The sequence below is a fragment of the Bufo bufo genome, chromosome 5 (assembly GCF_905171765.1).
Source record: "Bufo bufo chromosome 5, aBufBuf1.1, whole genome shotgun sequence".
Classification (NCBI taxonomy): Eukaryota; Metazoa; Chordata; class Amphibia; order Anura; family Bufonidae; genus Bufo; species Bufo bufo.
Genome location: NC_053393.1, coordinates 91,919,721 through 91,946,867, shown reverse-complemented (window position 1 = coordinate 91,946,867; position 27,147 = coordinate 91,919,721). Strand labels below are relative to the sequence as shown.

Here is a 27,147-nt window from a genome sequence, read left to right as displayed (position 1 = left end):
GGAAACACTATATGGTGGGACAAGTACTTTTTATGACTCTTTCTTTAGCACTCTGTAGAGACTCTGTGTCATAGGGATTCTGTATACCACCATACAATCTCTGGAAACATAACTCTCTCACAAGGTATGAAACCCTAAGTGGATTTTCTGGGATTACTATAGTACTTAACAGATATGCTCATGCAGTTTCTTACCTCCTACACATCTTCCCCGTGCCTTTTTTTTTCAAGTTGGACTCTCCTGATATGTCCTCACCATGTAAACAAATCCCTCTGGTTGGTTTCCATCCTGTATGTAGCACTTGCTGTATCCAACCAAACCCATGATGCACGGTTCCATTTTCTGCCACAGTTCCAGCTCTGCCCCTAACAAACCCAGCTAGTTACATAGACACTCCACTATCATTGACCCTGTTTGACACACCCATGAACTAAACATCTAAGTGGTGAGACCTCCATCAATCTGTACAATCAGGGGAAAGAAGCGCACACATATCACTCTCTCTCTCCTCGCTGCACAAGATGGGCTCCATAGACGTCTATAGGTTCGTCCCGATTCTGTCCTCTGCAGCAAAGAGAGAGAAAGAGTGCATGATATGTGCATGCTTCCCTTGTTCTAGAGATCCATGACATATGAAATATTTTTTGAAAAATTAACTGACCCCTTAAAAGATGTTGATGCAAACTGGAAAACCTCTGAAGATCAAGCGCAGTCATCACGGCCAGTGAGGTGATGCAATATGTCACCGAGCACGAGATTCCGCGTGGGATCTTCAAGCAAGATGGCTGCAGCAGCCTCTTCATGCTCAAATGGATGAGGTAAGTATGATTTTTATTTTTTACTGACATTTCGGGGGAAATCGATTCATTACCCCGAAGCACAAGAAAATTCAGCTTTGCAGCAAATCAAATTTTTCCCGAAATTCAAATCGAAGTCCACTTTGCTAACTTCGATTCACTCAGCAATCTTCAAAAATGTGCAAAATTCAGGCAATTTTTGGGTGAGACCATATCTTTGAGTTCCTTTGCTTTGGCTAAATTATGAGCCCCCTAAACAATTCTTCGCCCCATGATTTTACATTACATAGTATCAGATCATTGTCTTGGCTATTATCTCTCTTTAACCCCTTCACACCTTCTTTCTTTAACCCCTTCACACCTCAACAGGAGCATCACAGGTGCGCGTGGGTCTGTGGAGTGATTTCATAAGTTCAACCCACTCCATGCACAGAAGGTCCTGGCTGTGTTATACAGCTGGCAGCCATAATTCACTTCACAGCAGGTGCCAATGCATTCAGTAATGCCCACAGCATCTGAGCAGCTAGACAGGGAGAAAGGGTTCTCTCTATTTCTTGATCACCCACCCAGCAATCACAGGCCACATCCGTGCAGCCTCCAGGACAGATCGAGACACATTTAACTTGAATGGGTCCGTGATCCATCTGCACCATAAAAAAATAGAACATCAAGTGAATGGTTCCGCATCCGTGATGCTGGGAACACACGGCCAGTGCCTGCATATTGCGGACCTGCTGTTTTTGTTGGCTGCAATACGGCCATAGCCGGGCAGCGGCCGTGTGCATGAGGCCTAAGATTAGGGATGAGCAAACTTCTGTTTGGGCTTGGGTTATCTAAAAATTCCGTTATGGTCCTTGGTAGCGGAATCCATAGTGGGATTCTTAGATAACCTGAACTTTGTACGCCGAACTTGAAAACAGAAGTTCGCTCAACACTAATTAATCTTATCATGTCATTTTTACCACACAGGGAATGATATAAACATGAAATCCATGGAAGAACAGTGTTCCATTTCACAAATAATGTTTACGTTTCTCAATACATTACATGGAACCGACCATGTACAAACTAACTCTGCCTTCCACGTCAACATAAAACCGAGTTTATTCTCCAGGTCAGGACTCCATGCCAAATATGCCACTGAGAGGCCTTTCACGGAAGGTGTACGGTTACTAAAAGAAGAACTGAACAGGGTGGTTCCATGCACCGGGTCAGGGGAGCATAATTATCTGAAGGGCATGTCGTATCTGTAGGTATTGGTAGAAACTGTCTGACTCAGTCGCGATAATCCCACCTTCTCCCATACTGAAAATCAGGGATAAGATCACCCAGGATAACCGAAAAATGCAACAACAAAAAAAGTTCAAATTACTCCTCTTTCCTCAACATAAAAATAAAAATACTTAACCAATAAAAAAATACACATCATGGGTATTATTATTAAGATATAACAATATTTATCACATACAGCATACTCACCAAAACATTTTTATAAAAAGTGATCAAAAAGTTACATGCACTTCATAATATTTAAAATTGTATCAGTGAAAAGTACAGATCGCCCTGCAAAAATGACTCCTCAAACAGCTCCGTATGCATAACTACAAAACATTTATGGTAGTCAGAATATGATGATGGAAAAAAAATATAAAAAATTTCAAGGTTTTTTTTTTTTTTCACTATTTAAAACACAAGAAAAACTATACAAGTCTGGTATCCTTGAAATCTTACTGACCTGGTAAATGAAGGTAACAGGTCACTTTTACTGCATAATGAACACTGTAAAAAAAAAAAAAAACTGTGACAGAATAGTTTTTTCTCCAATTCCATCCCATTTGGATTTTTTTTTTCCTGCTACCCACTACATTGTATGCAACTATAAATGGTGCTATTAAAAAGCAAAAAAAGCCCTCATATGGCCATGTGAATGGAAAAATAAAAAAAGTTATGACTCTCGGAAGATGGGGAGTGAAAAATGAAAACACAAAAATTGAAAATCGCCCGGTCATTTAAGGGTTAAGGAAAAATATTCCTTTGTTGTCAATTCAACAAAGTGAAACAAAACTTTTAAAGAAATAAATGGTACAGTATAAATCAGAAGCATTACATTAATCTTGTTATTACTGCACATGGGATTGGATATACAATCCCGCAGATGAAGGCTTAGTGTAATATATAAAAGTATAGCTCGTTTTAAGCCTTGTAAATGCATTTTAACTAATGAAATGTTAACCATACATTTTCCAGCTTAGACGTGCCCGGTACCTAGGAAAAGATTTCAGCTATTCAGCAAGTAACATAGGTGTATTATGACCTCAACAATAGGCAATACAATATTAATCTTTTCTAAATATGACCCACTCCAAGTCTCTTACGAAAAGCTTTTGTAGAAAGTTGGCATGCAGGAATTAGTGCAGCATAAATCTGCACCGAATCCGTACCCTCCACAGGAAAACCATCTCATCATTCATTAAATTAAAATAATGCACAGCAAATCGAATATTCCTTCTTATGGCAAGATTTCAAATGTAAGGATTATGGAAATTCATTCCATTCCTGAAGTTTTCATCAGCGCCAGGTTCCGAAAGAGAACCACAATTGTTTCCTTTCCTCTTGTTGTACTGAAAATATCGGAAATGTGTTCTCATTGTAAAGAACCAAATATTTAACTGAGATAAATTCACAACGGATTCATATTTTGTATGTTATGTGGCAATGTACAAATGACAAAAGCTGAATTCGGAAACATTGTGGAATTATTTATTACCATTCCCCGTTATTACTGGACATAAGGATGCCAAAGAACGCTATACAAACACTGTATATGTGCGCCGCATATGAATGCTCTGCTGTGTATTCTGAATATAAAAAAGGTAAAGGAAGCCAATTCAGCTCAATGCTCAGTATTCTGAATATAGCCTGATGTCATAATGTTGCCCCCTTGGTAATTTCCTCTTCAGACCTATAATATTTTATGTACCTCAGATACTTGCTTAAGTAAAAGAACTATGCACTATGGATCCCGTATGGATGCTAGTTGGGGAAATTAACTCTATTCATAGCATATTTTATTATAATTAAGTAGAACATGGAAAAAAATGTACCTACAGTTCTCAAAGATGTGGTAAGAACTACCATGTCTGGAATATTTTGAAGTCTAAGTCAAGCATTTTTAATGACCGAGCCAGGGAGAATTTCCATATTATAATAAATTATGAATACAATGAGGCAGATGTACTAATCCTGAAGATGGCATAAGCTTAGACTGACTGTCTAGACCTGCCCCCGATTTATCACAGGGGCTCAGGCTGGATGATAAATCTGGTGTATGGTTAGACACTTTCGTCTAACCCGGCCAACTGCTGGTTGACTTTGTTTGCAACATAACTTTACGCCAGAATTCTGGTGCCATTTTTTTTTTAGCAAAATGTAACATTTTAGGCCACACTCCCTTTACCCCTTTATTTTGGAGCAATTTTTGACAATGTGGGCCGCCATGTCTTAATTCTTCTGAATTTACTCATTTCTATTCACTGCGAAATTCAGAGGTGTTGCTGAGGGGGAGCAGGCTTTGAGTCATTGTGCCCACCTTCATTGGCTTTTTCATATGCAGTGGTGCAGTGAGCCCTGGAGGATATGGTGGAGAGGATGAGAGTGGTAGTGGCCCTGATGAAGTGTTGTGTTATAGTGTACTCGTTCCCTGGGGGTTGGTGCAGTGGAAATGTAGTATTGAACAATGAGACCAGAATTAAACATAACAGTCCTTTTGCTGAGTGCAACATAGAACTTCAAATACATTAATTAGCAGAAGACTTTAAGTGCAAATCTTCTCTGACACCAGCAGAGATTGTGGAGGCAGGTTGGATGGCGGCAATTTAGCACTTAGGTGGTCCTGACCTAGTAATTAGAGATGAGTGAATTTTGTATTGTGAAATTGGTTCGCGGTTTGTTTGGTGGTAAAAGCAGAATTGGGTTATGGATTCCGATACCACGGACCATAACGCAATTCTAGGACGGAATGCGTTTATAGGCATTACGTTATTCATTCTGTCATAATAGAAGTCTATGGACTGCATAACAGATCCGTCCCATTTCTGTTATGCAGGGGAGTCCTCTCTTGCATAACGGAAATGGGATGGATCCGTAATGCAGGCCATAGACTCTATTATGACGAAATGAATAACGGAATGCCTCTAAAGGCATTCCATTATGCATTGCGTTATAGAATTGCGTTATGGTCTTTGATAACGGAATCCATAATGCAATTCTGCTTTTACCACCAAACAAAGCTCATCTCTACTAGTAATGTTCTGGGTGATGGGTGTCTTGCCTGTAATCCCTCACATTTCAGGAGTGTCTTAAATATTGGTCATAGCAGTTAACTCTGCTGTCTAGCATGTCAAGACTTCACCTGAGGAAGATTAATGATAGATCTCTCTAGGGAATCGGAAACAGGAGCCCTGACTTGAGCTTCCTCTCTACTCTGTCCTTGGAAAGGAACTTCCCCTCCTGGAAGGAAGAAGTACCAGCCCATTCCCACCAAGAGAGGAACAACAGGGTGATTAGCCAACCTTTGTCAGCCATTCCTTGTTGGAACAAACTGCCAGAAGCATACAATAAAATACTGTACATAACATTATAATGCACAACTATTTACAATTGTAGTATCCCAGGTCTGGGGTATTGCAATGGCATCCATTCATGCTGCTTTACCAGTTTGCACCTCCAGTGATCACATCAATGTGTAATCTCTTAAAACCCACTTAATAAAAAAAAATATCTGATTCTGTTCTCTTGATATGGTGTGAAGATGTTAACAACCTATATGTGAATATTCTATGTAATTTATTTAACAAGAAAAGGGTGGATGGTTTTCAGGACATACTTTTTGTCATTCCATGTATGCTACTTTCTGTCCTGGATGATTAACTCCATTGTTTGTACTTTTAGTATGGCAAATAGCCTGTCTTTTTCAGTCAGACCATTCACTATGACCACAGTGGCAAGAGATGAATGACTCAATCAAAGCATCACACGTTATACTGATAAGTACAATGCTCTTCTGTGGGCATCTTTATCTAGGCCTATTAACCCCTTAGTGACCATGCACATTTTTTCAAATTTGCATTCCAAGAGCTATAACTTTTGTTTTTGCATCAATATACCTTTATGAGGCCTTATTTTTTGCAGGGCAAGTTATCATTGATTAACACCAGCTACCTGTCTTAAACCCCCTTTGTTTAAGTCAGTAAAAAGGCGTATTGGTGATCACTAAGGGGTTAAGAGAACAATGGATCTGTCATAGTGTTATCCCAATTATACCAATCTACTATTATGCTAGCAGATAGCTTTACCTCACAGCTGTTGTAAACTGACAATGGATTACTTCTCTATATAGCGGTTCTTATAATTTGTGCTGACTTCTGCAAAAGGACAATATTTTTTATTAAATTTTTAGTGGTATAGTACTGCCGCAATGAAAACAGCCAAAAAAATTGAAGAAAATAAAAATATAAATAAAAAAAGATTTCTATGAATATTGAGTTTAAAAAATATCTCTTTCTGGCAGAAATCTCCTTTTAAAACAAAAGGTTGTGAATAGAATTTTTACAGACTGCTATACCTTTTGTATTGTACGCTGTAGTATGTGAGATACGTACTCTGAGCAGCTGATCATATCTCTTTCCATAGGTGTTGATAACATCATGCTGTACCTCATTTACAAGTATATATTTATTGAACAGGAACATAAATAATTTTAAGTTGTCATTTTTTTGCAGGTTATTTGGGGAGTTGAGTCAAACTATTGCTGAATTAAACTGGATTCTCGAGTGAAAAAGCTCTAAGAAGTGGGGATTCCAAAAAGGTAAGTCATCAACACATATAGTAATTATATGTTTGGATGTGTTAGACATAAACATCTCATAAACTTGGGATCACCCTAAACAACTGAAGGCATGAAATCTCTCCAGCATACAGTATGTAGAAATTATGATCACTATTGCAAGTGGAACTTTTAGAACATGAGAAGAGATGAGCAGTGGCATAACTAGAAATGACTGGGCCCACAGAAAACTTTTGGAAGGGGTCCACTCAGCAACCCTCTCCTCCCATGCAACCCCCACTGCTGAGGCTAGTCAAGATAGCTCTCTCACACCAGACCTGCCAGATGCTCCTACACATATATACAGTATGTCATATGTTGCCTTCCTCTGGATCAACTTGCAGGATGACAGGCCGAACTGAATGGACAAATGTATTTTTTCGGCCTTATGTACTATGTTACTATGTATGTCATCCCACATACTGTCACTGTATATAATGTCATTTTATAATATTGTTGAGGTCCCCTTCTGAGTTCGGGCCCCATAGCAGCTGTTTCTCCTGCTACCACTATAACAATGCCCTTGGAGATGAGCTAATCGATTTATCTCATCAACCAAAGTTCTACATCTGCGATGAGGTGTCTCAAAAGCTGAGGATGCTCCTACGGTCTCTTGATTGACAGGGCCAGACATCTCGGATGGCATTGACAAAATCACGCTCTGCTTCAGCTTGCAGAGCAGTGAGTGTTCATATACTGCTATCCAGATAAGTAGGGGCACATACCCAGTCGCTACTCCAGTAGCCGAAGCAGAGTCAATCAAGTGGCAGGAGGAGCGTCCTCAACTTTGGGGAGAACTCTGCTTGATTAGACAAATTGATTCGTAAGAATCAATTCACTTATTTGTAGTCATACTGTAAGTGACAACTTGATGTTAAATTTCTGTATCAGTGACTTTCATTAAAGGGGTTGTCCAGATTCAGAGCTGAACCCGGACATATGCCCATCTTCACCCCTTTGATATGAGGGTGAGTCCTTTTTTGTTTACATTGGCACACTGCTAGGCGCAGGCTTCCACCCAGCAACTGGTGATGTCCACCCATCCAGTGACATCACTGGCTCTCATGGATGGGCTTTAGTGCTGCCCTAGCTGTTTTGAAGACTAGGGAAGCGCTAAAACCCGCCCATTAGTGCTGATGATGTCACCGGGCTCACTGCTAGGCGGAAGCCTCTGCCTAGCAGTCCCCATGGACAGCTCGGTGCATCACTGGATCTCCAAAAAACTATTTGCCCTGCGCAGGGCAAAGGAGTGCATCAGGGCATGAAATGCTCCGATGCTCATATCAGACGGGCCGGAGGGGTGAAGATGGGGATATGTCCGGGTTCAGCTCTGAATCCGGACAACCCCTTTTAATATGAAGGCATCATCATAATGTTTTATAATAGATCAGATAAAGTTCATGTTCAGCTTTTTCATCTTGACCCACGGTATGCTGATAAAGCAGCTGATGTGCTAAAAAATCCTAAAACAATGCATGTACTGTATAGTGGTTCACTTTGAAGCACATTGATTTTCCATTACCATTACATTGTAAAAATTATTATTAAAGTATTGAATTGCATGGTTAAGTAGATGACAGTGGATCTCATTGACAGCTCGGCAGCTGAGCTACAGTCGAGTCACATTATTATGACCACTTCTGACTTTCGACGTCGGCAGTAGCTCATGAAGGAAGTCACGTGTGGTAAGCTGTCTTGGTGGGTGTATAAGGTGTGCAATAGGCTGTCTGCACAGATATCGCTCATTGCTGTCATGGATAAAACGGGCGATTTATCAGAGTTGTAAAAAGGGATGATTATTGGCTTTTGGGCCAAGGGTAGCTATTTCTGAAACTGCACAGTTTATGAACTGTTTGCATGCTGGTGTGGTGAAAGTGCATCCTGAGTGGACAAATGTCACCAGTGCGAATAAGTGACGTGGAAACTGCACCACATGCCATTGATAAAATGTCACGTAATTACCAATCTCTACTCCCACGCTGCCTGCATTGTTACTATGGCAACCAGCCTCGCTGACAGTCAGGCTGATTGAGCTAGCAGGGAGCAGGGATGTCGAACCAATCAGGCTTGGCACGGATGTCACATGTTTCCTGAGCGCAGGCTATTTAAACAGGCAGCTACTGGGCACAGTTGCCTTTGATTGGTATTCCTGCCTTACTAGCTAGCTTTGTGTTGGTTCTGGATCACTGACCTTTTGCCTGTTTTTCTGAAATTGCTTCTGAATACTGATTTTGCCTCATACGTGACCTTCAGGTATTGACTTTGCTTGATATTAGACACTGTTTGGTATTGTATTAGAATCTTCTAGTTTTTGACCTTGCCTTGCCTGTTGGCTTTGTCTTTGATGTTACTGTATCTCCTGGTTTTACTCTGCTGTGTATTTGACTTAAGTTTTGATTTGGATTCTGATCTGGTACTGGTTTGATTGGTTTTAACGGCTTTCTGTATGAGTAATCTTTTACCCCATTAGGTTTAGGGCCCCAAACTTAGTTAAGTTAGGGGATATTGTCAAGCTGAGAGCCACCATTTAGGGTGGATCATGCAAGTAGGTAGGGACAGTGGTGCTGTACTTTTCCCTACCTTTTTGTCATGACATGTAAGAGGTGAACTTCATCTAGAAAGGGGCACCAAGATGGATCGATGTACTACAGTGGAGCAGTTCACTGCCAAAATGAACCAGGGGGATACCAGTAGTATATCTGAAATAACAGTTCCATGGACTTTACTGTGTACAAGGTTCCAAAGCAGATAGATGGTCACAGCACTTCTCCTAGAAAAGTTGCATTTCAGAAACTAATTTTCCTAGCAGTATTAGAATTGGACCTCCACTGATTCACAAAGGTTTCTTTTTTCTGATGAGTCATGTTGTCTGTTTCACCAATCTGATGGACGTTAGTGTGTTAGGCGAGAAACATCAAAGAACAAACACACTGTTGCTGGTATAGCAGTGACATCAAAAGACCTGCTCCAAGTGCCACCAAAAAACTGTGAATGGTCACTAAAGAGTTAAAGGGGTTGGCCACTCCAGAAGAATATTTCTGAAATGGTAATACAGTGCATGCTGTGGCAGGATAAAGCTACAGCATCTTTTTATGTCAGCTAAACTCCTGGTAGGAATTCCCTTGGCTGCTCATCCACTGCCTATAGAAACATCGCAACGACGCGGTGTCTCCGGAAACCAAAATGGTGGCGACTGTGTGGATTATTCACCTGACTGTTTACTTGGCCGTCCAAGGCTGCTGCATCCTTTTCTGCACTGGGACTGGACAGCAACAGATTCAGTGCATGCACAGAAAAGGATGCAATAGCCTTGCATGGCAAAGTAAGGCTACTTTCACACTCGCGTTTGGCGCGGATCCGTCATGGATCTGCACAGACGGATCCATTCAGATAATACGACCGCATGCATCCGTTCAGAACTGATCCATTTGTATGTTCTTTAACATAGCCAAGACGGATCCGTCTTGAACACCATTGAAAGTCAATGGAGGACGGATCCGTTTTCTATTGTGCCAGATTGTGTCAGTGAAAACGGATCCGTACCCATTGACTTACATTGTGTGTCAGAACGATTGGCTCAGTTTTATCAGACGGACACCAAAACGCTGCAAGCAGCGTTTTGGTGTCCGCCTCCAAAGCGGAATGGAGACGGAACAGAGGCAAACTGAGGCATTCTGAGCGGATCCTTTTCCATTCAGAATGCATTAGGGCAAAACTGACCTGAATGGATCTCACAAACGGAAAGCCAAAACGCCAGTGTGAAAGTAGCCTAAGTGATCCTGCGTGTAAACCACATGACTGCCACCAATATGCTTACCAGGGATAAGCCAGCCTGTGTGACATGATCTTTGCAGTTCATACTCAACGGATGAGCAAACAGGGGACCTTCTACCAGGAGTTCAGGTGACATTTTTCTGTCACAGCTTGCACTGTATTTTCATTTCAGAAATATTCTTCTGGAGTGGCTAACCCCTTTAAGAATGTATTTATATAGTGAGCTTATTCGGTGGAGATGTAGAGGGGGGTTCAATTTCTTCCCCTAATACAAGAGACAGGTTAAAAATGCATCTTTGCAAATACTATTGCTGTTCCACTGCCTATGGCCTTAGAGAAGCAAACTTCTGTGGTATAAAGAAAATTGATTCGTTACCACAAAGCCCGAGAAATTTCGGCTTTGCGGCGAATCAAATTTTCCCTGAAATTCGGATTGAAGTCCACTTAGCATACTTTGATTCACTCAACCCTAATTATTGTTATAATAATAGAGCTGAGCCAGTCCCATAGTAAAGATTATAATGGGACTTCCTACCGGTATTGGCTAACACTACCTCTACCTCTACAACTAGGGCAGAAGAACCTGGTGCTTGCTTGGTCCCTATACCTTTCCTTGATTCTTGAAGCCTTGTTGGACCTGGACAGGTTCTCACTAGAGTTGAGTGATTTTTTTGATACTCATTTTAGGTCAGATTCTAATGAATTGGTTGTCAGATTTAATTTGGGTACAAATAAATGATCCGAATTGACCCAATTTGAAAGTGCCTCTGTTGCCGTGAAAAGTCATGTATGGCATTCTGAGGTCTTCTAAGACTGTATCCAACCCTTTTCAAGTTCTTTATCACCAAGACAGCATTAGTGATGTCAGAGTGATCGTGACAAATATTGGGTAAACTGGTGGCACTCGCTGGTAACAAACAGCCTGTACTACACTGTCAGATTTTCTATTTAAATTAAAACATGGTCCAGAAATTATCCCTTTTTGGTGGCAGATGCCTTCTGTCTCTGTCTTCTGACCTGCAAAAAGGTGGCTGCCATTTTGAATGATTTGTCTGAACCGAATGGCAAAAGATTTGGATTTGACTGGACCAACCTGTGCTTCCCTCCCCTCTATAGGGCATAATTGCTGCAGCATTAGATGTTATTATGGTATACATACCTTTGGAATCAGGATAGACAATGACTAAGGGTATTATGGGCAGGTGACAAGTAGTATTTGAACCTCTGGAGAAGTGCTCAGGTTAAAGCTCAGCTCTTGAGATATTTCTTTATCTATAACTATGTATTCAGCTGAGATGCTCTTGAGACCTTTTCTTTTTTTATCACCACAATTTTTAAATCCAATTGCTCTAGTAAGAGAGATCACGCTTAACAGTTCTATGAGCAGCCAGCACTTCTGTGATGTTATGTGGTGTTAGTAGGATCGTCTATAGATAAATGTAATCATATAGCTAAAATTGCCTATTTTTCCAAAGAACCCTAAGCCAATAAACAGATTACTCTTCTTTGTGCCATTAAATGTGCTATTTATCCACAGATAATAGAAGCCTTAACATGTCTGAGGCAACTATATTGTATTTTTATGCAATAAAAGTAACCCGCCAGGCCGAATATATTGAATGCATAAGTAATCAACGACAGATTGTCCTGCATGTTTGTTGACGTACAAATATGTGATTGACTCTATAGATTTCTTTTTCCTACTCTGTCAGTTCAAAGCAAATAAATTGTGATTGTTTGGAACACGGCTGTCTTTTCATGGGCTTGAAAAAGGATTGGTAACCACTTTCATGCCATTATTTTGTATTGTGGAGTACACATTAAATCTTGATTCACTCTGTAGATACTCTATGAATTATTTATTTTTATTATCGTTCACATTTGACCATTTGTTTTTGTGGGTTTATTGTCTGTAGGAACAATTGGTAAATGTCCTGAATTTTAAGTGAATTTGCTGACTTGTTTAGTTGTACACAGCTCTCTCCGGCATCTGTAGGCCACATGCAGCTGCTGAGACCTCATTTCACAATGCTATATGTAATAGCGACATCAAATGTAACCCAGCTGGTGTTAGACCCTTGTGACCTCCACCAAAGTTGACTTACTGCTGTGAATAGATAGTAATGATTGACGAACATCGGCCAGGACGTTTTGCGAATGTGAACCCGCGTTCGCGATCAAATGTTTGCAAACCGCACGTTCGCGGCGGGCCCCATTAACTTTAATGGCAGGCGAACTTGAAAAACATTCAGGTCATATTTTCAGCCACCAAATACTTACTAGAAGTGCACAAATAGTCCCACAACATGGACAGTGACATACCAGAGGGGGATCATTAGTAAAAATTCCCACAAAAAATATGTATTTTAATCTAGGGCCATTTTTATGCGTCTTAAAGGGAAACTCTAAAAAATGTGCTCTGCTGGAGCCTGGAAAAAAATTATTTTAGGACACGGGAATACAGGCACCAAAAATTAGGCATTCACCTGACAGAAAAGAACTCGTGATGATGTGGCTGGAGGTACATTAGGCGATCACTGGATAAAAATTTGACTGTAGGCCACTGGAGTACAGGCCCCAAAAATTAGGCATTCACCTAACAGAAAATAACTTGTGATGATGTGGCTGGAGGTATACTAGGTGGTCACTGGCTAAAAAATTTACTGTAGGCCAGTACAGGCCCCAAAAATTAGGCATTCATCTAACATAAAATAACTTGTGATGATGTGGCTGGAGGTACATTAGGCGGTCACTGGATACAAATTTTACTGTCGGCCAGTACAGGCCCAAAAAATTAGGCATTCACCTGACGGAAAAGGTATTTTATGCTGCTGTATTTACCTAAGACAAGGATCATTCTTTGTTCTGGGTGGTGACGGATATGTGTGGGCTGGCATGAGGAAATTCAATTACGCGTGGTCATCACAAGTGTTGAATTCCTCCGAGATCCATGCCTCATTCATTTTTAGAAAAGTGAGGTAGTCTAAACTGTCGAGAGCTAGGAGAGTGCGCTTATCGGTCACGATCCCCCCCTGCTGCGCTGAACGTCCTTTCGGACAGGACACTTGACGAGGGGCAAGCCAAGAGTTCCATGGCAAATTGGGCCAGCTCTGGCCACATGTCAAGACTGCACACCCAGTAGTCCAGGGGTTCCTCGCTTCTCAGAGCGCCCGCATCGGCCTTTAACCCGATGTAGTCGGACACCTGTGGGTCTAGGCATTCCGTGAGGCAGGACCTGGCGGACGGCTGTCAATGGGTTGGCTGCAAGAATGATCTCATATCCGAAGTGACCAACACATCTTCAAACCATCCTCTTCTTGCAGGGCGATAGGATTGGTACCCGTACCTGTTTCGCTGTGGGTGGAAATTCCTCTGCCAGCGCCCGCAACAGCAGAATGCAGCATCTCTTGCAGCAAGGCCTGGAAATGCTGCATTCTGACAGCCCTCTGTGATGCTTGTAACATGTCCGCCATTTTGTGTTTGAACCGGGGGTCTAAGTACTTTGCCACCCAGCACTGGTCCTTGACCTTTATGCTTTTTATACGGGTCCCTCTTCAAACACTGGAGCATGAAGGCCCCCATTTGCACTAAAAATTGGAAGCGGTGGATCGCCCTTGCTCATGCTCATCGCCCAGGAGAATATCGTCCTTGGTCTCATCCCCCCAGCCACGGACAACACCAGGGATACCAGAAAATTTTAAAGTACCCCTCAAAGCCTGCTCTTCTTGCTCCTCCTCCTTCTCCCCCCAGCCACCATCCTCCTCTGACTCCTCTTCAGACTCCTGCAGACTTGTCTCAGATAGAGTAGCCCTCCCCTCTGTGGAAGCAGATATATCGGAGGCCTCAATCACTATTTTGTGGAAGCAGGTATATCAAACCCCTTATCTAGTATTTTGTGGAAGAAGGTATCTCACAGGCCTCAGTCAGTATTTTGTGGAAGCTGGTATATCAATCCCCATAATCAGTATTTTGTGGAAGCAGGTATATCGCAGGCCTCAATCAATATTTGGTGGAAACAAATATATAAAACCCCTTAATCAGTATTTTACGGAATCAGATATCTCGCAGACCTCAATCAGTATTTTGTGGAAGCAGGTATATTAATCCCCTTAATCAGTATTTTGCAGAAACAGGTATATTGCAGGCCTCTATCAATATTTGATGGAAACAGGTATATCAATCAGCCCTCAATCAGTCTTTTGTGGAAGCAGGTATATCAAACCCCTTATCTAGTATTTTGTGGAAGAAGGTATCTCACAATGTCATGGCAGACGGGGAACTCAGACACACAGATAAACCAACGACCAGGCTCTAGGCGAGAAGCAGGGGAAGGGTCACCTCCTAGCTAAACCCTGACCTCTTTCCCTGCACTGCTCAGCCCACATTCAGACCTTGATGGTAGGAATGAAGTGTCCACGTGCCTGGGCTAAAACACCTTAGATTCCCTGAGATGGTGAAAAGGGGAAAAGGAGCAGCCTGCTCGCACAGAACATGGATGGGAAAGATGACACAAACACAACCTAGACAGCAATCAACAAAAACTAAAACCACACTTATCTTTCTGAGCTGGAACAGACAACCTTCCCTCCTTGCTTCCAAGGCCAGACTGATTTCTATAACCCGCTCAGAACACTGGACTAGAGTGCTATTAAAACCAATGACCCCACCCAGTGCACCTGATGGGAGGCGGGTCCAGCACGACTCCAAAACAAAACGAAACACGTGTTGCTATTCTGGCCGACCTCTGCACATAGTCAGAGCAGGGCATGACAGTTTTTCCCCTTCTACGGGTAACCTCCGGACACCCCGGACCAACCTTATCCGGATGGGACCTATGAAAAGCCCTTACCAATCGGTTGGCACTGACATCTAGCGCCGGAACCCACGTCCTCTTCTCAGGGCCGTATCCCCTCCAGTGTACCAGGTACTGAAGGGAACCCCGAAGAACTCTAGAGTCAAGAACCCTGGAAATCTCGAACTCCAAATTTCCATCGACCAGAACGGGAGGAGGAGGCAATGGGGATGGTTCCACCGGTTTCACGTATTTTTTTAGTAAAGACCTGTGGAACACATCATGGATCCTCCAAGTCTGCGGAAGATCCAGCCGAAACGCTAAGAGTGCCATCTTGGAAACTGGGTCCAAGATTTATCGGTCCGTACAAAATATCTGCGGTGAGGAGGAGGCAATGGGGATGGTTCCACCGGTTTCACGTATTTTTTTAGTAAAGACCTGTGGAACACATCATGGATCCTCCAAGTCTGCGGAAGATCCAGCCGAAACGCTAAGAGTGCCATCTTGGAAACTGGGTCCAAGATTTATCGGTCCGTACAAAATATCTGCGGTGATCAATCCAGGATCACCGCAGATATTTTGTATGGACCGATAAATCTTGGACCCAGTTTCCAAGATGGCACTCTTAATTTAACCACCTCAGCTCCCCTAGCTTAACCACCTCAGCCCCCAGTGCTTAACCCCTTAAGGACGCAGGGCGTATCGGTACGCCCTATTTCCCGAGTCCTTAAGGACTCAGGGCGTACCGGTACGTCCTAGCTTGAACTCAGTATTCCGGCGCCCGAGGGGTTAAACGGAACGGGATTTCGGCTGAAATCCTTCAGCCGGCATCCTGTGACAACGCCAGGGGGGGTCATGTGACCCCCCCGTGTCGGCGATCGCAGCAAACCGCAGGTCAATTCAGACCTGCGGTTTGCTGCGCTTTTTGCAGTTTCTGATGCCCGCGGTCCCTGACCGCGGGGATCAGAAACTTTTGAGTGCCTATAATCAATATTTTTCACCCCCCCCTGCACCCCTGCACGATTTTATGCCGGCGGGTGGTGCGGGGGGGGTGTCGCATGCGGTGGGGGCGGTGCGGGAGGCGGGCGGTGCGGCAGGCGGGATCGCGATCCCCCGCCCGCCTCCCCATGAATGATCGTTGGTGTCTAGTGGGGATACCAGGGTGCCAGCACATTGCTGGCACCCTGGTATAAACGGCTGACATCTGTGAAGATGTCAGCCGTTTAACCCTTTCCATACCGCGGTCCGTACGGACCGCTGTATGGAAAAAGTTAACTGTCGTCGGTCAGGGAGCTCCCTCCCTCTCCATCGGGGGGCTGCTGTGCCTTTGCAGCCCCCCGATGGAGAGGGAGAGAGCCCCCAGAGAGCCCCCCTCAGCCCCGTGCTTACCCTTCCCCGTCTGCGAAGTTCTGAGCAGACGGGGAAGGTTCCCATGGCAACAGGACGCCTGCTCAGGCGTCCTGCTGTCCATGGTGCTGAACAGATCTGTGCTAAAAGCATAGATCTGTTCAGTGTAAGTAAAATACAGTATAGAACAATATATATTGTACTGTACTGTATTATACAGACATCAGACCCACTGGATCTTCCAGAACCAAGTGGGTCTGGGTCAAAAAAATAGTGAAAAAAAGTGAAAAAAGTTAAGATAAAAAAAAAAACATTCATCACTGAATAAAAAAAAAAAAAAAAAAATACACTACACATATTAGGTATCGCCGCGTCCGTAACGACCTGATCTATAAAACGGTCATGTTACTTTCCCCGCACGGTGAACACCATAAAAATAAAAAAATAAAAACTATGAGAAAATTGAAATTTTGCCCACCTTACTTCCCAAAAAAGGTAATAAAAGTGATCAAAAAAGTCACATGTACGCCAAAATAGTACCAATCAAACCGTCATCTCATCCCGCAAAAATCATACCTTACCCAAGATAATCGCCCAAAAACTGAAAAAACTATGGCTCTCAGACTAAAGAAACACTAAAACATGATTTTTTTTGTTTCAAAAATGAAATCATTGTGTAAAACTTACATAAATAAAAATAAAGTATACATATTAGGTATCGCCGCGTCCGTATCGACCGGCTCTATAAGAATATCACATGATCTAACCCCTCAGGTGACCACCGTAAAAAATAAAAAATAAAAACGGTGTAAAAAAAGCCATTTTTTGTCATCTTACGTCACAAAAAGTGTAATAACAAGCGATCAAAAAGTCATATGCACCCCAAAATAGTGCCAATTAAACCGTCATCTCATCCCGCAAAAAATGAGACCCTACTCAAGATAATCGCCCAAAAACTGAAAAAACTATGGCTCTTAGACTATGGAGACACTAAAACTTTTTTTGGTTTTAAAAATGAAGTTATTGTATAAAACTTACATAAATAAAAAAAAGGTATACATATTAGGTATCACCGCGTCCGTGACAACCTGCTCTATAAAATTACCACATGATCTAACCTGTCAGATGAATGTTGTAAATAACAGAAAAAAAAAAAACGTGCCAAAAAAGCTATTTCTTGTTACCTTGCCGCACAAAAAGTGTAATATAGAGCAACCAAAAATCATATGTACCCTAAACTAGTACCAACAAAGCTGCCACCTTATTCCGTACTTTCTAAAATGGGGTCACTTTTTTGGAGTTTCTACTCTAGGGGTGCATCAGGGGGGCTTCAAATGGGACATGGTGTCAAAAAAACCAGTCCAGCAAAACCTGCCTTCCAAAAACCGTATGGCATTCCTTTCCTTCTGCGCCCTGCCGTGTGCCCGTACAGCGGTTTACGACCACATATGGGGTGTTTCTGTAAACTACAGAATAAGGGCCATAAATAATGAGTTTTGTTTGGCTGTTAACCCTTGCTTTGTTACTGGAAAAAAAATATTAAAATGGAAAATCTGCCAAAAAAGTGAAATTTTGAAATTGTATCTCTATTTTCCATTAAATCTTGTGCAACACCTAAAGGGTTAACAAAGTTTGTAAAATCAGTTTTGAATACCTTGAGGGGTGTAGTTTCTTAGATGGGGTCACTTTTATGGAGTTTCTACTCTAGGGGTGCATCAGGGGGGCTTCAAATGGGACATGGTGTCAAAAAAACAGTCCAGCAAAATCTGGCTTCCAAAAACCATACGGCGCACCTTTCACTCTACGCCCCGCTGTGTGGCCGTACAGTAGTTTACGGCCACATATGGGGTGTTTCTGTAAACGGCAGAGTCAGGGCAATAAAGATACAGTCTTGTTTGGCTGTTAACCCTTGCTTTGTTAGTGGAAAAAATGGGTTAAAATGGAAAATTAGGCAAAAAAATGAAATTCTCAAATTTCATCCCCATTTGCCAATAACTCTTGTGCAACACCTAAAGGGTTAACAAAGTTTGTAAAATCAGTTTTGAATACCTTGAGGGGTGTAGTTTCTTAGATGGGGTCACTTTTATGGAGTTTCTACTCTAGGGGTGCATCAGGGGGCTTCAAATGGGACATGGTGTCAAAAAAACAGTCCAGCAAAATCAGCCCTCCAAAAACCAAACGGCGCACCTTTCACTCTACGCCCTACTGTGTGCCCGTACAGTAGTTTACGGCCACATATGGGGTGTTTCTGTAAACGGCAGAGTCAGGGCAATAAAGATACAGTCTTGTTTAGCTGTTAACCCTTGCTTTGTTAGTGGAAAAAATGGGTTAAAATGGAAAATTAGGCAAAAAAATGAAATTCTCAAATTTCATCCCCATTTGCCAATAACTCTTGTGCAATACTTAAAGGGTTAACAAAGCTTGTAAAATCAGTTTTGAATACCTTGAGGGGTGTAGTTTATAGAATGGGGTCATTTTTGGGCGGTTTCTATTATGTAAGCCTCGCAAAGTGACTTCAGACCTGTAGTGGTCCCTAAAAATTTGGTTTTTGTAAATTTCTGAAAAATTTCAAGATTTGCTTCTAAACTTCTAAGCCTTATAACATCCCCAAAAAATAAAATATCAATCCCAAAATGCTACAAACATGAAGTAGACATATGGGGAATGTAAAGTCATCAAAATTTTTGGGGGTATTACTATGTATTACAGAAGTAGAGAAACTGAAACTTTGAAATTTGCAAATTTTTCAAAATTTTTGGTAAATATGGTATTTTTTTATGCAAAAAAATTAACTTTTTTGACCCAATTTTAGCAGTGTCATGAAGTACAATATGTGACGAAAAAACAATCTCAGAACGGCCTGGATAAGTCAAAGCGTTTTAAAGTTATCAGCATTTAAAGTGACACTGGTCAGATTTGCAAAAAATGGCCAAGTCCTTAAGGTGAAATAGGGCTGAGTCCTTAAGGGGTTAAACACCCTGAAAGACCAGGCCACTTTTTACACTTCTGACCTACACTACTTTCACCATTTATTGCTCGGTCATGCAACTTACCACCCAAATGAATTTTACCTCCTTTTCTTCTCACTAATAGAGCTTTCATTTGGTGGTATTTCATTGCTGCTGACATTTTTACTTTTTTTGTTATTAATCGAAATTTAACGATTTTTTTGCAAAAAAATGACATTTTTCACTTTCAGTTGTAAAATTTTGCAAAAAAAACGACATCCATATATAAATTTTGCTCTAAATTTATTGTTCTACATGTCTTTGATAAAAAAAAAAATGTTTGGGTAAAAAAAAAAATGGTTTGGGTAAAAGTTATAGCGTTTACAAACTATGGTACAAAAATGTGAATTTCTGCTTTTTGAAGCAGCTCTGACTTTCTGAGCACCTGTCATGTTTCCTGAGGTTCTACAATGGCCAGACAGTACAAACACCCCACAAATGACCCCATTTCGGAAAGTACACACCCTAAGGTATTCGCTGATGGGCATAGTGAGTTCATAGAACTTTTTATTTTTTGTCACAAGTTAGCGGAAAATGATGATTTTTTTTTTTTTTTTTTTTCTTACAAAGTCTCATATTCCACTAACTTGTGACAAAAAATAAAAACTTCCATGAACTCACTATGCCCATCACGAAATACCTTGGGGTCTCTTCTTTCCAAAATGGGGTCACTTGTGGGGTAGTTATACTGCCCTGGCATTCTAGGGGCCCAAATGTGTGGTAAGGAGTTTGAAATCAAATTCTGTAAAACATGACGAGTGAAATCCGAAAGGTGCTCTTTGGAATGTGGGCCCCTTTGCCCACCTAGGCTGCAAAAAAGTGTCACACATCTGGTATCTCCGTATTCAGTAGAAGTTGGGGAATGTGTTTTGGGGTGTCATTTTACATATACCCATGCTGGGTGAGATAAATATCTTGGTCAAATGCCAACTTTGTATAAAAAAAATGGGAAAAGTTGTCTTTTGCCAAGATATTTCTCTCACCCAGCATGGGTATATGTAAAAAGACACCCCAAAACACATTCCCCAACTTCTCCTGAATACGGAGATACCAGATGTGTGACACTTTTTTGCAGCCTAGGTGGGCAAAGGGGCCCATATTCCAAAGAGCACCTTTCGGATTTCACTCGTCATTTTTTACAGAATTTGATTTCAAACTCCTTACCACACATTTGGGCCCCTAGAATGCCAGGGCAGTATAACTACTCCACAAGTGACCCCATTTTGGAAAGAAGAGACACCAAGGTATTCGCTGATGGGCATAGTGAGTTCATGGAAGTTTTTATTTTTTGTCACAAGTTAGTGGAATATGAGACTTTGTAAGAAAAAAAAATAATAATTCCGCTAACTTGGGCCAAAAAAATATCTGAATGGAGCCTTACAGAGGGGTGATCAATGACAGGGGGGTGATCAATGACAGGGGGGTGATCAATGACAGGGGTGGTGATCAATGACAGGGGGGTTGATCAATGACAGGGGGGTGATCAATGACAGGGGGGGGATCAATGACAGGGGGGGTGATCAATGACAGGGGGGGTGATCAATGACAGGGGTGGTGATCAATGACAGGGGGGTGATCAATGACAGGGGGGTGATCAATGACAGGGGGGTGATCAATGACAGGGGGGTGATCAATGACAGGGGGGTGATCAGGGAGTCTATATGGGGTGATAACCACAGTCATTGATCACGCCCGTGTAAGGCTTCATTCAGACGTCCGTATGCGTTTTGCGGATCCGATCCATCTATCAGTGGATCCGTAAAAATCATGCGGACGTCTGAATGGAGCTTTACAGGGGGGTGATCAATGACAGGGGGGTAATCAATGACAGGGGGGTGATCAGGGAGTCTATATGGGGTGATCACCACAGTCATTGATCATGCCCCTGTAAGGCTTCATTCAGACGTCCGGATGCGTTTTGCGGATCCGATCCATCTATCAGTGGATCCGTAAAAATCATGCGGACGTCTGAATGGAGCTTTACAGGGGGGTAATCAATGACAGGGGGGTGATCAGGGAGTCTATATGGGGTGATAACCACAGTCATTGATCATGCCCCTGTAAGGCTTCATTCAGACGTCCGGATGCGTTTTGCGGATCTGATCCATCTATCAGTGGATCCGTAAAAATCATGCGGACGTCTGAATGGAGCTTTACAGGGGGGTAATCAATGACAGGGGGGTGATCAATGACAGGGGGGTGATCAGGGAGTCTATATGGGGTGATAACCACAGTCATTGATCATGCCCCTTTAAGGCTTCATTCAGACGTCCGGATGCGTTTTGCGGATCCGATCCATCTATCAGTGGATCCGTAAAAATCATGCGGACATCTGAATGGAGCTTTACAGGGGGTTGATCAATGACAGGGGGGTAATCAATGACAGGGGGGTGATCAGGGAGTCTATATGGGGTGATCAGGGAGTCTATATGGGGTGATCAGGGGCTAATAAGGGGTTAATAAGTGACGGGGGGGGGTGTAGTGTAGTGTAGTGGTGCTTGGTGCTACTTTACTGAGCTACCTGTGTCCTCTGGTGGTCGATCCAAACAAAGGGGACCACCAGAGGACCAGGTAGCAGGTATATTAGACGCTGTTATCAAAACAGCGTCTAATATACCTGTTAGGGGTTAAAAAAAACACATCTCCAGCCTGCCAGCGAACGATCGCCGCTGGCAGGCTGGAGATCAACTCTCTTACCTTCCGTTCCTGTGAACGCGCGCGCCTGTGTGCGCGCGTTCACAGGAAATCTCGCGTCTCGCGAGATGACGCGTATATGCGTCCACTCGGAATGAATCAACCACCTCCAGGACGCGTCTGTGCGTACAGCGGTCCGGAGGTGGTTAAACAGCCTTAATGACCAGGCCACTTTTTACACTTCTGCACTACACTACTTTCACCGTTTATTGCTCGGTCATGCAACTTACCACCCAAATGAATTTTTCCTCCTTTTCTTCTCACTAATAGAGCTTTCATTTGATGGTATTTCATTGCTGCTGACATTTTTACTTTTTTTGTTATTAATCGAAATTTACCGATTTCTTTTTTGCAAAAAAATGACATTTTTCACTTTCAGTTGTAAAATAAAAAAGAAAAACGACATCCATATATAAATTTTTCTCTAAATTTATCGTTCTACATGTCTTTGCTAAAAAAAAAATGTTTGGGTAAAAAAAAAAATGGTTTGGGTAAAAGTTATAGCTTTACAAACTATGGTAAAAAAATGTGAATTTCTGCTTTTTGAAGCAGCTCTGACTTTCTGAGCACCTGTCATGTTTCCTGAGGTGACAAAAAATAAAAACTTCCATGAACTCACTATGCCCATCACGAAATACCTTGGGGTGTCTTCTTTCCAAAATGGGGTCACTTGTGGGGTAAATATACTGCCCTGGCATTTTAGGGGCCCTAATGCGTGAGAAGTAGTTTGAAATCAAAATGTGTAAAAAATGCCACATTCCAAAGAGCACCGGATTTCACAGGGCATTTTTTACACATTTTGATTTCAAACTACTTCTCACGCATTAGGGCCCCTAAAATGCCAGGGCAGTATAATTACCCCACAAGTGACCCCATTTTGGAAAGAAGACACCCCAAGGTATTTCTTGATGGGCATAGTGAGTTCATGGAAGTTTTTATTTTTTGTCACAAGTTAGTGGAATATGAGACTTTGTAAGAAAAAATAAAAAAATAAAATAAATCATCATTTTCCGCTAACTTGTGACAAAAAATTCTATGAACTCGCCATGCCCCTCACGGAATACCTTGGGATGTCTTCTTTCCAAAATGGGGTCACTTGTGGGGTAGTTATACTGCCCTGGCATTTTGGGGCCCTAATGCGTGAGAAGTAGTTTGAAATCAAAATGTGTAAAAAATGCCCTGTGAAATCCGAAAGGTGCTCTTTGCAATGTGGGCCCATTTGCCCACCTAGGCTGCAAAAAAGTGTCACACATCTGGTATCGCCGTACTCAGAAGAAGTAGGGCAATGTGTTTTGGGGTGTCTTTTTACATATACCCATGCTGGGTGAGAGAAATATCTCGGCAAAAGACAACTTTTCCCATTTTTTTTATACAAAGTTGGCATTGACCAAGATATTTATCTCACCCAGCATGGGTATATGTAAAATGACACCCCAAAACACATTCCCCAACTTCTCCTGAGTACGGCGATACCAGATGTGTGACACTTTTTTGCAGCCTAGATGCGCAAAGGGGCCCAAATTCCTTTTAGGAGGGCATTTTTAGACATTTGGATCCCAGACTTCTTCTCACGCTTTAGGGCCCCTAAAATGCAAGGGCAGTATAAATACCCCACATGTGACCCCATTTTGGAAAGAAGACACCCCAAGGTATTCAATGAGGGGCATTGAGAGTTCATAGAATTTTATTTTTTTTGCCACAGGTTAGCGGAAATTGATTTTTTTGTTGTTTTTTTATCACAAAGTCTCCATTTCCGCTAACTTGGGACAAAAATTTCAATCTTTCATGGACTCAATATGCCCCTCAGCGAATACCTTGGGGTGTCTTCTTTCCAAAATGGGGTCATTTGTGGGGTGTTTGTACTGCCCTGGCATTTGAGGGTCTCCGCAATAATTACATGTATGGCCAGCATTAGAAGTTTCTGCTATTCTCCTTATATTGAGCATACGGGTAATGAGATATTTTTTTTTTCGTTCAGCCTCTGGGCTGAAAGAAAAAATGAACGGCACAGATCTTCATTCGCATCAATGTGGATGAAAAAATCTCTGCCAAAAAAAAAAGGAGGGGAAAGGCGTCTGCCAGGACATAGAAGCTCCGCCCAACATCCATACCCACTTAGCCCGTATGCCCTGGCAAACCCGATTTCTCCATTCACATCAATCAATGTGGATGAATAAATCATTGCCAGGATTTTTTCTTTTTTTTTATATACAAAGTGTTTGCCAAAGCATATGAACACCGCCGCCCCCTCAGCTCATATGCCTCGGCAAACGTATCTTTTACTGCAGAGGAGAAATCTCGTCTTGCAGCGCCGCATACACCGACTTTTGTGTAATCTGACAGCAGCGCAATGCTTCTGTCAGAATGCACATCAGTGCTGCAGCTAGTCGATCGGTTGGTCCACCTGGAAGGTAAAAAAAAAACAGGCCGCAACGCAATAAATTTATTAACTTTATAATAACATTTGAACGGAACATATAAACTTTATTTAACTTTTTGAACAGAACGTTAACTTTTTTGCTTACCGGTGTTTTTTTTTTTTTTTTTTTTTTTTTTACCTTTATAGGACAAACCTCTCCTTCCCCATGGGACAATGTGCAGAGCGCAAATCGCCCAAAGATGTGGCGAAGTACATTATGCACTTTGTCCCAGGTGAAAGGAGAGGTTTGCAGCAGCTGTGAGTGAAAGGGCCCTAATAGCCCTGTGTGCCTGTCCTGTGAGATGCAATCCCTATGTAAGTGTACCTGTGTGTGGTACTTCCAGAAACACTCCCCAAAGCATAGGGCAGGGTGGTCAGGGCAGTCAGGACAGAAATAGCGGGTGTCACGCCTTATTCCACTCCTGCTACAGACACGACATCTTTTTCGGGGTGACGGTTGGGTTGAGGTACCAGCAACGACATTGGGGAAATGTCGCTCGTGTAGACGGCTCACTACACTGGTGGTTGGGGCCACGGAACCTTCTGGATACAGGAGGTTCTCGATGATCTCTTCCTGAAATTTGAGGAAGGATCCTGTTCTCCCAGCCTTACTGTAGAGAACAAATCTATTATAGGCAGCCAATTGAATCAAATATACAGACACCTTCTTATACCAGCGTCTGGTGCATCGGGAAACTAAATAAGGAGCCAACATCTGGTCATTGAAGTCCACCCCTCCCATTAACGCATTATAGTCGTGGACTGAGAGGGGCTTTTCAATGACACTGGTTGCCCGTTCTATTTGTATTGTCGTGTCTGCGTGAATGGAGGAGAGCATGTAAACGTCACGCTTGTCTCTCCATTTCACCGTGAGCAGTTCTTCGAAACACAAGGCAGCCCTCTCTCCCCTTGCAAGAAGGGTGGTAACGAGCCATTGGGGGAAGCCCCGGCGACTAGGTCGCACGGTGCCACAGCAGCCAATCTGTTCTAGGAACAAATGCCTGAAGAGGGGCACACTTGTGTAAAAATTGTCCACATAAAGATGGTACCCCTTGCCAAATAAGGGTGACACCAAGTCCCAGACTGTCTTCCCACTGCTCCCCAGGTAGTCAGGGCAACCGACTGGCTCCAGGGTCTGATCTTTACCCTCATAGATCCGAAATTTGTGGGTATAGCCTGTGGCCCTTTCACAGAGCTTATACAATTTGACCCCATACCGGGCGCGCTTGCTTGGGATGTATTGTTTGGAGCCAAGGCGTCCGGTAAAATGTATAAGGGACTCGTCTACGCAGATGTTTTGCTCAGGGGTATACAAATCTACAAATTTGTTGTTGAAGTGGTCTATGAGGGGCCAAATTTTGTGGAGCCGGTCAAAAGCTGGGTGGCCTCTGGGACGGGAGATGGTGTTGTCGCTAAAGTGCAGGAAACGCAGGATGGCCTCAAATCGTGCCCTGGACATAGCAGCAGAGGACATTGGCATGTGATGAATTGGGTTTGTGGACCAATATGACCGCAATTCATGCTTTTTGGTTAGACCCATGTTGAGGAGAAGGCCCAGAAATTTTTTTAATTCGGAAACTTGGACTGGTTTCCACCGGAAAGGCTAGGCATAATAGCTTCCCGGGTTGGCGGCTATAAATTGAGTGACATACCGATTTGTTTCTGCCACAACTAAGTCCAAGAGCTCCGCAGTCAAGAACAGCTCAAAAAATCCCAGTGCCGAACCAATCTGAGCTGTCTCAACCCGAACTCTAGACTGGGCGGTGAAAGGGGGAACTACAGGTGTGGCTATAGTTGGGGACTGCCAATCAGGGTTTGCCAGCACCTCAGGGACTCTAGGGGCTCTACGGGCCTGTCTGTGCGGTGGCTGCGACGGGGTAACTATTGCACGTGCCACCGTACCAGCTTCAACTGCCCTTCTGGTGCTCGCCACTTCACCATGTTGTACGGCAGTGCTGGTACTAGGTCCAGGGAGGCCTGCGCTGCTGGTGTATGCCTCACCACTAGGGATGAGCGAACCCGAACCTTGCCTACTATTGGCATGGCTGTGATTGGCCAGTGCAGCATGTGACCCAGCCTCTATATAAGCTTGGGTCACGTAGCGCTGCACGTCACTCTGCTGATTCAAGCATAGGGAGAGGTTGCAGCTGCGACGTTAGGGCGAGATTAGGCAGATTAACTCCTCCAAAAGACTTCATTCTGTGATCGATCTGCAGCTGTGGATCATTGAAGTGCTATTATTGACTTGCTCACTTTTTTGAGGCTGCCCAGAGCGTTTTTAGATCACTTTTTTTCTGGGGTGATCGGCGGCCATTTTGTGACTTGTGGTGCGCCAGCACGAGCTATCACCAAGTGTATTTAACCATCGATAGTGTGGTTATTTTGTGCTATATCCTACATCAGCTGCAGGCTGAGCCTGTGTCACCGAAGTG

General features: G+C 42.8%; 1 protein-coding gene across 1 annotated transcript in view; it reads left to right on the top strand.

Annotated features, from left to right (window-relative positions):
- Window positions 1-6,585: 6,585 nt before the first annotated feature.
- RALYL (RALY RNA binding protein like) overlaps window positions 6,586-27,147 on the top strand; it is a 711,743-nt gene continuing 691,181 nt past the window's right edge. The window contains exon 1 of the mRNA XM_040433240.1: window positions 6,586-6,663. The gene's annotated coding sequence lies outside the window, so the exon portion shown is untranslated. The remainder of the gene's footprint in view (window positions 6,664-27,147) is intronic.